We start from the raw sequence: 9,712 nt of genomic DNA on the forward strand, positions 1-9,712 counted from the left end.
ATAAAAACTTAATTCTAAATTTGATGAAATTATAAAAATTAACAGAATAATTAAATTTATTTATTATTATAGTGCCGTTAAAATTAAGATCATACTTTTTATATTTTGACAATTTTATTATTTTTATTTTTTAATTAAAAAATATTGTCAAATAATAAAAAAAATTATTTTAATTATAATGAGATCTTTAAAATGTTGTCAACATTGCATAAATATCATAGCCCCATACTAATAACCATTATAGCATGGACCACAATGACAATGGCTATTATTGTTGTAGTAGTGATTGGTGGCAGATTGGAGCTACACGATGAAATTAATTTCTAAATTAAGATATTGGCTATATTATGTAAATTTAGCTGGAAATCTAGATATGTTTTGAATATGAAACAAATCCAGAGCTTTGTCGATTGTCGTTACCAAAAGGAAAAAGAAAAATTAAGAGCTGATGACCACATAGTTAAGTAGCAGTGTATCTTACTAGGAAGTGGAAAGCATGAATCATTTGCTTTTACATTGTATTGAAGAGTTTAATTTTGATACACCGACAATTATATATATTCTTTTGAATGATCATTCACGTAATTAATGTAAAAAGTAGTTATTTTTACTGATATGACATTACGTAATTAGACACATATGTAAAACTACTTTACATTAACGGTATATCAAAATTAAATTTGGAATCGAATGGGGTTATGCCAAATAATTTAAAAGATAGAAAGAAGAAGGTGGATTATTGCCAGTTTGGGTGAGGTAGTGGAACTGGAATCAAAGAAACAATCAATTTTGAAAAGAGCATGGGGAATATGAATCAAGGACAAAGTACTCTCATGATGATGTGGATCAATAATCATCAAGAGCAAAGAGAAATGCTGGATATGTGCTGAATTATTTATCCCAAGTTCTAGAATGTTTTTGCAACTTGGTGGAGTGGGGTAGGGTGGGATTTATTTTCTTATTTTCTTTGATTTATTGAGTATGTGACTCTACGTTATTACTAGGATTTTCATCAGACATATTATAATTTTACACTTCTCAATCGCATACACAATTACAACACAAAACCATGCACAAATCGTGATACAAAATGTAGAATTTGACAATTTTTAATAAAGATATCCCATTAAACGTGTCAATTTGTTATATAGGTTTTTATGTTTTGCAAATTAAAGATAATTGAAACTTAAGGTTCGTGATTTATATTTGTGGAGCAGAACCAAATTTCTCTTTGCGAGTACTAATTTTGTTAGAAATGCATCAAAATCTCCCGTTTAGCATAAAGAAGTTAACAAAGAAGAGAGCAAATTTGGCAGAATCAAACATGTATCCAAATAATTAAACGTATCCAAATAATTAAACATGAAGACAAACTAATAATTGTGTATTTAGATATAACAAACTAAACAAGTAACACTTTACAGAATAAAAAATATGTTTTCAGTACATAATTTAGAATCTTCGCAAAATTTCAAAGGATTCAAATGGAAAAGGGAGTAGACTTTGACAAAGTTAAATAAAAGAGACTTGCACAAATGTAAACCGCAGGGAAGATGGATTCTTTTCAATTTTTTTACAATTGAGAGAGTAAAGTGTGATCTCTCACCATTAATTTTATAAGTAGGATCAATAATAAATATGAGAGAGAGCAATGAAGAGTTAGAGATCACACTTTACATTGTCAATTTTTTTTAACAATTGAGAGGATATATTCCCAAGAAAAGTAAAGAACAAAATAAAGAAAAATGGAAGCTAAGAAACCTTACTCAAAAACTAACTTTAGCCAATCACAAAAATGGTTGGGATATGTGAGAAAGTAAGTGTATTTCTAGGGAGAAATTTCAAACCTTTATTCTTTGTTCCCATCCCTGTTTATAAATACTTGACCAATTCCTTATCATCACATAATAATTCACAGTTTCTTCATCCATAACCATTTCCAGCAAGACATACTCAACCCTCCGATCATTAATCGAAGCCTCCCTTTGACTTGATCCCTTTGCGCAACACTTCCTTGTCAATTCGAAACTTAACTGTAAACCACCTTGAATCATTATCAAGAACTCATTTCTATATCTCCCACCTAACCTTGATCATTCCTTCTACTCGACTTTCCACACATTTTGTTGAGTAACAGTTTCACAACAAAATATTTGTTATAAAGATAAAATAAATTTAGTCAAAATCTAACTATACAAATTTTAGTTATTGTTTCACTTGAATTTTGGTAATCTCGACAGGGTGTCGAATCAAGCTTGTATCAAGATTTTTGTTCGAAAAGCAGATACGACTCTTTTAAAAAAGAGTAAACTCGACCCAGAAATTAATTAGTATTTGTGTCAAGAAAGAAAAATGTATAAAATTCGACCAAGTTAGATGTCGAATCGAAAAATAGATAGAACCTAAACAAAATAATATAGTTGAAGTTTACAAAATGGAATACTTGACTAGACAAGGAGAATTAAAACAAATATAAATACATAATAAAATAACTGAGATTTAAAGTAAACAGACATTAGTGTACTTGAACGAGATAAATTGAAAATGTCAGAACAGATAAATTTAAAATAAAAGAAACAAAACCAATAAAGGAAATAAATAAAAGGTTGACTCCAGACATTCACATGCGCACATTTCACGATCTTCCGTTACATCGCTGGAATTGGAAATGTTTGCAGAGTTTTTGTGTGATGATGAAGTGTTTTGATTAAAGTCCCCTTTATTCTTCTAAACGTCTTCTATTTATAGACCTTTAGGATAGATTTGTTCCTGAAGAACCTTGACCACGACCTAGTTCTTTTTTTTCTTCAGGCCACGACCTTGTCTTGACCCTGAAGAATATTCATAGTGGACTCCCCACATTCTGTCTTGTCTTGGTCTCCAAACCCCACATTCTTGCATTGTACTCACATTTAATCACATGGTTTATCTGATTTTGAACCTGATTCTTGACTCATTTCGAATCATCAAGTCCTCGACTTCGACTATTATTCCTATTGTCGTCGAAGGTGGATTTTTCTATAGTCAAATATATGATCCGTCGATCGTGTCCTAAACTCCTATGGATCGTAGTTGAATTTCTTCCTAGGTCGAAATTCGTACCAACAGTTATAACAACTTTTTTTAGTTGATAAATTATAAAAAATTTATTGGTGTTAAAAAAATATTATATGATATGTGTTTTAAATGTTCATAATATAAATAGATCAAGTATTATTTAGAAGTTATTAATTTACATTTTTAGAATGTTCAATTTAATTTGATATATTTTGATTTTGTTTATTTAGTTGCTAAATTGGGATTATGTTACGGGTTTAGGTTTTCTTTATTTTAACCTAATAAGAGGTTATAAATACCTCATAAATTATTGTAGTCGTTATTCAATGATTAAAGGTATGAAATATCCCTTTTTAGTTTCGTGATGAAACCATGATGTAGACAGGTAAGGTTGAGTGAGTCATTCTCTTGTTACATCGAGAAATTGGGTAGCAGGTTGAGGAGTCCATTGGCGTGGACAAGTTAGGTTAAGGAGTCACTTTCTTGTTGCATCAAGAAATCGGGTAGAAAGTAAAGTGGTTCTCTTTGTATTCAATTTCAATCTATGTCTTTTATTTTCTATTTCAATTTCAATGTATATTTTTCATTCGATTTGAATTTTTATCTTCTTGTTTATCTTTTTTTGCTTATCACTATATGTACATTAAAAATTAACTATCGAAATAATTACTATGTATTTATGTATATTTATATATGAGGAATACTAAGAAACTATCAGAATTTATTATTTTTGGTCATCACTTAACCATCAACTTAATTTCTTAGTCTAATTTCTTTAGTCTAATAATCTAACAGCATAGTTCCTCTCTCTATTACTCTGCTAGGGCACGACACCTAACAGAAATGTGGAGGGTAGTGATAGAAAGTCCGTGTACACTGTCGTGAACCAGATCCGATTGTACCTAATCGTGTGTTTGCGCCAAGTGCTGATCAAAGCCTGCAATGGAAACATCTACATCAGTAAATAGAACAGAAAATCCAAAACCAAAAGATACATATGAAGAAGAGGAAGAATCATTTATAATATACGATGAAGAGGATATCGCTGAAGGAGTCCAAAAATGCAAATATAGTATTGTGGGGAAGCTATTAATTGAGAAGACTATCAACCCTAGTTGGGTTCAAAATGCAATGTACAACATATAGAGAAAACCTGAGGGCTTTCAGATGAAAGAAATCTAAAATAAAATCTACTATTTTTTCTTCAAGAAAGAAGGAGACATGAAGAGAGTACTAAAAGGAAGCCCATGGATATTTAGGAACTCATGGCTGATAATGGAGAAATGGGAGAGGAACATAAACATAGAGGAAATGGAGTTCACTAAACCAGAGGTAAATGTCCAGATCTGGAATATATTGGATCATTGTAAAACAATAAAACTGGGTTGGAAGCTAGCAGCAATGGCAGGAGAAGTCCTAGAGTGTAACCTATATGATGGAGGTAATGGACAGGGGCTATTTATCAAAGCAAAAGTAAAGATAGATGTAAACCAACCAATCAAGAGAGGAACAAACATAGGAAGCAAGAAAGATGGGATAGCTTGGGGGACTTTAAGTATGAAAAACTACCCACTGGACATGATGAAGAAACATGTGAAGAGGCAGAAGAAAAAGAAGATGGGAGCAAACAAAAATTCAAGGGTCTTGGAACTTGGATAAGAGCTGATACCATGGGGATAAGGGTCAGTGATAGTCGGGAAAATAAAGGGAAAGTTGGGGAAGGAACAAGATCTGAAAAAGATGGGAGAAACCAACAAAAAGAGAGTCAACAAAGACTGTTAAACAAACTGGCTAATCTAACAGTAACAGACAACAGATAATCCAAGCAAAACACAAGCAACAACAAAGCCATTACTCAAGTGCAAACAACCAAGAAAGATAATGGAAAAGAGAATGAAAAGAAAGGAAAAGGATTGGAGAAAGACAAAGACACACAAACAAGCCAAACACTGAGACAACAAAACAAAGAAGAAACAAAAAAAGGAGAGAAGCCCAAGGAAGAAGCCAGAAATGAAGAGATAAGCATTGAAGAGGAAAACGCGACAGAGGTACAGGGAAAATAGGAGAGGAAAAGATGGAAAAGAAGAGCCAGAGAATCAGAAAATAACAACTCAAACAAAGAAGAAAAATGAGTACAGATGCAAAGAGGAAGCTGGCAGAAGAAGTACCTGTGGAGATTAAAGAGGAAGAGAAGAAAACAAAGAAACATCAATCAAACCCACCAACGGTAGTGGTTGCTAAGCAACCCTGCCGAGACCAATGAAGCTTGTTAGTTGGAACTGTCGTGGGCTTGGGAACCCATGGACAGTTAGAGCTCTTAATAAGCTCTTGAAACAAAAAGATCCCAATTTGTTTTCCTAATGAAAACAAGGAAGAAAACTAATGAAATTAACACTCTAAGAAGAAGAGGAGGTTCGGAGAATGTTATAGGAGTGGATTGCAGAGGGGAAGGCAATCGGGAGGACTAGCGGTCATATGGGGGAAGGAGCTAACAGTTGAGATAAAATCAATGTCGCTAAACCACATTGATATAGTAGTTAAAGAAGAAGGGAACAACAGGCAATGGAGAGCCACAAGATTCTACGGATGCCCAGAAATAACTAACAAGCACAAATTATGGGAACTCCTAAGATCTCTAGGACAAGCAAACAATATGCCATGGATGGTATTTGGGGACTTCAACCAAGTACTCGAACAAAAAAAGAAGTAAGGAGGATTGTCGGTGACATTTTCACAAACAAGAGGTTTCAAGGAGGCACTTCAAACAAATGAACTACTGGACCTTGGGTTTGTTGGCCACGCATTTACTTGGACAAACAATCAAGGAGGGAATCAAAATGTATAGGAAAGGTTAGATAGAGCCACTGTAAATATCAGTTGGAAGGAGGCTTTTCCTAGAACTGTGGTACAACATTTGCAAAGATATAGGTCCGACCATAGTCCAATTCTCATAGATATGGTGGGAGATTCAACTTTCAAGAAAAAGAGGGTAAAAAAGTTCAGATTTAAAGATGTGTGGCTGGAAAAGGAAGAGTGTGAAGAAATTGTCAAAAGAACTTGGATCTCGAGCAACAGTAGAGTGAAAAGGAAGCTAAAAATTTGTAGTAAATCGTTGGAAGAATGGGGGAAGAATCAATTCGAGCAGATTCCAAAGGTGATTGTAGAAAAACAGAAGAGACTAGAAGATGTGCAGCAAGGTCCTCAAACAGAACAAGCAGTGGCTAAAGCAAAGATGTTGCAAGGAGAACTAGATGAGCTGCTAAAGTAAGAAGAGATTTGGTGGGCGCAAAGGTCGAGAGCCTCATGGTTGAAAGCCGGTGATCGCAGTACGAAATTCTTTCATAAAAAAGTCACACAAAGGATGAGGAGAAATAGAATCCAAAAAATTACAGATGCAACTGGAGTTGTTCATGAGGAGGAAGGAAAAATAGAAGTGGTTATAACAGAATTTTTTGAGACTCTTTTTGCAGGGAAAGGTATTGAAAATGTGAAGAAAGTCACTGAAGTAGTTAGGGACAAAATTTCAAATGAAAGGCTAAGCATTATCCAAGAGGACTTCTCAAAAGAAGAAGCAAAGAAAGCTCTTAGCCAAATGCACCCAACCAAGGCGCCAGGCCCGGATGGAATGCCGGCACTGTTTAATCAGAGAATGTGGAGCATAATTGGAGAAGATGTGACCAGTTGGGCTCTTGATGTGTTGAATAATAGAGCAGATTCTACAGAGGTAAATAAAACTCATAGATGTCTAATCCCAAAGACTAGCAATCCAACTCACACAAAATATTTCAGGCTAATATCACTTTGCAATGTGCTATTCAAGATTGTCACTAAGACGATTGTGAATAGATTGAAGATTATTTTACCCGAAATTGTGGGAGAATATCAAAGTGCCTTCATCCCCGGAAGACTTATAACTGAAAATGGGTTAGCAGCTTTTGAGATATTCCATTTCATGAAGAAAAAAAAGGATGGAAGCAAAGGTTACATGGGACTGAATTAGATATGGAGAAAGCATACGATAGGGTGGAGTGGGCCTTTTTAATTGAAGTGATGAGAGCTATGGGGTTTCTGCAACGATGGCTAGACCTTATATGGAGGTGTATAAGCTCGGTAACTTTCTCTATTCTACTCAATAGGAGCCCATCAAAAGAGTTTAAACCCGAAAGAGGAATCAGACAAGGGGATCCACTATCCCCTTATCTATTCATTTTGTGTGCGGAAGTGTTCTCCAATCTTTTGAGGAGAGCACAAGAAAGAAACGCCATTCAAGGCATCAAGATAGCCAGATCAGCCCCAGAAATTTCTCATTTGTTATTTGCTGACGACAGCATAGTCTTTCTCAGAACATCAGATCAAAGCATCTTGATAGTGGTAAAGATTCTTAAAGCCTACCAACTAGCTTCAGGACAGAGAATTAACCTGGCCAAGTCGGAGATTTTCTTTAGCCGAAATGTGCCTCCTACCAGACAAATTCTTATCCAAGATTGGTTGAATATTAAGGTAGTGAAAAATCACTCAAAATACTTGGGAATCCCAACAGTTGTTGGGATGAGTTTGTCCAAGAGAGGACCTAGAAGAAGCTAAAAGGATGGAAAGAGAAATCGTTATCTAAGGTGGGGAAAGAAGTCTTAATTAAGTCAGTGGCGCAATCAATTCCTTCCTACATAATGAGTTGTTTTCAGTTACCAAAGAGTCTATGCAACCATCTGGAAAGAATCATCAGCAATTTCTACTGGGAAAGTAAAGAGGGAGAGAGGAAGATTTACTGGGTGGCGTAGGATAAGATGTGTGAAGCAAAGAATGAAAGTGGATTTGGGTTCCGGAATTTCGAAACTTTCAACCAAGCGCTTTTGGCCAAACAGGGATGGCGCCTAATTAAAAATCCGGAATCCCTAACAGTTAGAATGTTGAAGGCAAAGTATTTTGCAAGAAAGAAGTTCACATGCGCAGACATAGGTTTCAACCCTAGTTACACTTGGAGGAGTACTTGGGGGGCAAAATGGGTTTTGGACCTGGGTGGACTTTGGCAGATCGGTTCAGGCAAAGATGTGAGAATTTGGGGTGATTTGCGGCTTCCTAACTAAAACGGTTTTAAGGTATGTAGTACTAGAACAGGTTTTGACAAGGAAGCTACAGTGGACAACCTATTCAACATAGAAGACAGAAGCTGGAACCAAGACATAATCAGAAATACCTTTCTACCTTTTGAAATTGAACAAATTCTAGCTATCCCCATAAACAATCAGGCATAACATGACAACTACTTTTGAAAATTCAACAAGAAAGGAGAGTATGAGGTAAAAGGAGCGTACCATCTTATTAGAAGCCACAACAAGGGACCAGAGAACAACAGTGCATTAATCCAAACAGAACAACAATTCTAGAAAAAGCTTTGGAAGATGAACAAATCGCTACCTACAGGAAACAATTTGCAGAGGAGAGGAATTAGATGCTCAGGAATTTGCCCTAGATGTTGGAAAAAGGAGGAATAAGATACTCACCTTTTAAGAGACTATGAGTGGGTACAAAGGCTCTGGTTTATCTCGCCCCTCACGCTAAGGACAGAAGCGGCGACTGAAATTCTTCTCCAAGATTGGATTCGTTCCATGTTGGTCAAAATTGGGGAGGAAATGAGTGATTTTTTTTTTGTGTGTGCGCTCCATAGTATTTGGCAAGGGAGGAACAAACTTGTCTTTGAGAATGTTCAAATGGCACTGGAAGATCTTCTCCAAAAAACTCAGAAAGCGCTCAAAGACACAATCCATCCCGTACACTCTACGACAGCGATGCAGAAGACGCCTCCTGGGAGTTTGAGCTCTAGCACTTGGATCGTGCCTCCCCCCTAGATAGTACAAGATGAATGTTGATGCGGCTGTGATTAATGGAAAAAACGGTAGTGTAGGTATGGTAATTAGAGATTGGGAGGGGGTAGTTATGGATGTTGCCACGTTGGAGACTCATTACTTACTTTCAGTTATAGAAGCAGAGGCAATGGCAATATTTATGAGCTTGAATATAGCAGTCCAAGGATTTTTTTTGATTTGGAAATAAAAGGTGATAACATTGGAGTTGTAGAGGCTTTAGTCTCAACACATAACCTTACTAATCCTTTTGGCACCATCATAACAAACTGTAAAGCTCTTTTGAATAGGTTTAGGCTTTACAAATTTTTACATGTGAAAAGAAGAGACAATTTAGTAGCGCGCTCTCTAGCTAATTTAGCATTTATCAGACCAAACTTAATATGGCTTGAAAAAACTCTCTTAGAAATTTGTAATCTGGTCCATTTAGATATTTTGGGCCTTGCTGTTTAATAGAAAGTTTCCTTTCAAAAAAAAATAATCTAACAACATATTTTATCCAATAATTTTAAATATTGATGCTAACTAATTAATTATTAGAATAATAAAAATTATTTGCCGTAATAAAACAATCAAACTTTATATACCAAACTTTTCTATTACAATAAAAGTCGTTCATAACCAATTAAGTTATAGGACACAAGTCTACTACGATTTAAAATGACAATTTCAAGCGTAATAAATAAAAAAAAGGTGGACGTGAAGTCGACTTTATGTGAAGTTGATACCTGAGAGCCATTAAATGATTTGACTGATTTAACTAAATTTTCATCCAACGACTCTCAGGTATCAAC

General features: G+C 35.2%; 1 long non-coding RNA gene across 2 annotated transcripts; it reads right to left on the reverse strand.

Annotated features, from left to right (window-relative positions):
* LOC110266597 lies at positions 3,739-8,980 on the reverse strand. 2 transcript variants are annotated; one of them, XR_002354031.1, is made up of 3 exons: positions 8,559-8,980; positions 8,370-8,472; positions 3,739-3,994 (listed from the first exon to the last, which is right to left on the reverse strand). It is a non-coding gene; the product is annotated as an uncharacterized LOC110266597 (long non-coding RNA). The 2 variants fall into 2 exon arrangements; XR_002354030.1 differs by having other exon boundaries at positions 8,370-8,447; positions 8,484-8,980.

The sequence above is a fragment of the Arachis ipaensis genome, chromosome B09 (assembly GCF_000816755.2).
Source record: "Arachis ipaensis cultivar K30076 chromosome B09, Araip1.1, whole genome shotgun sequence".
NCBI lineage: Eukaryota > Viridiplantae > Streptophyta > Magnoliopsida > Fabales > Fabaceae > Arachis > Arachis ipaensis.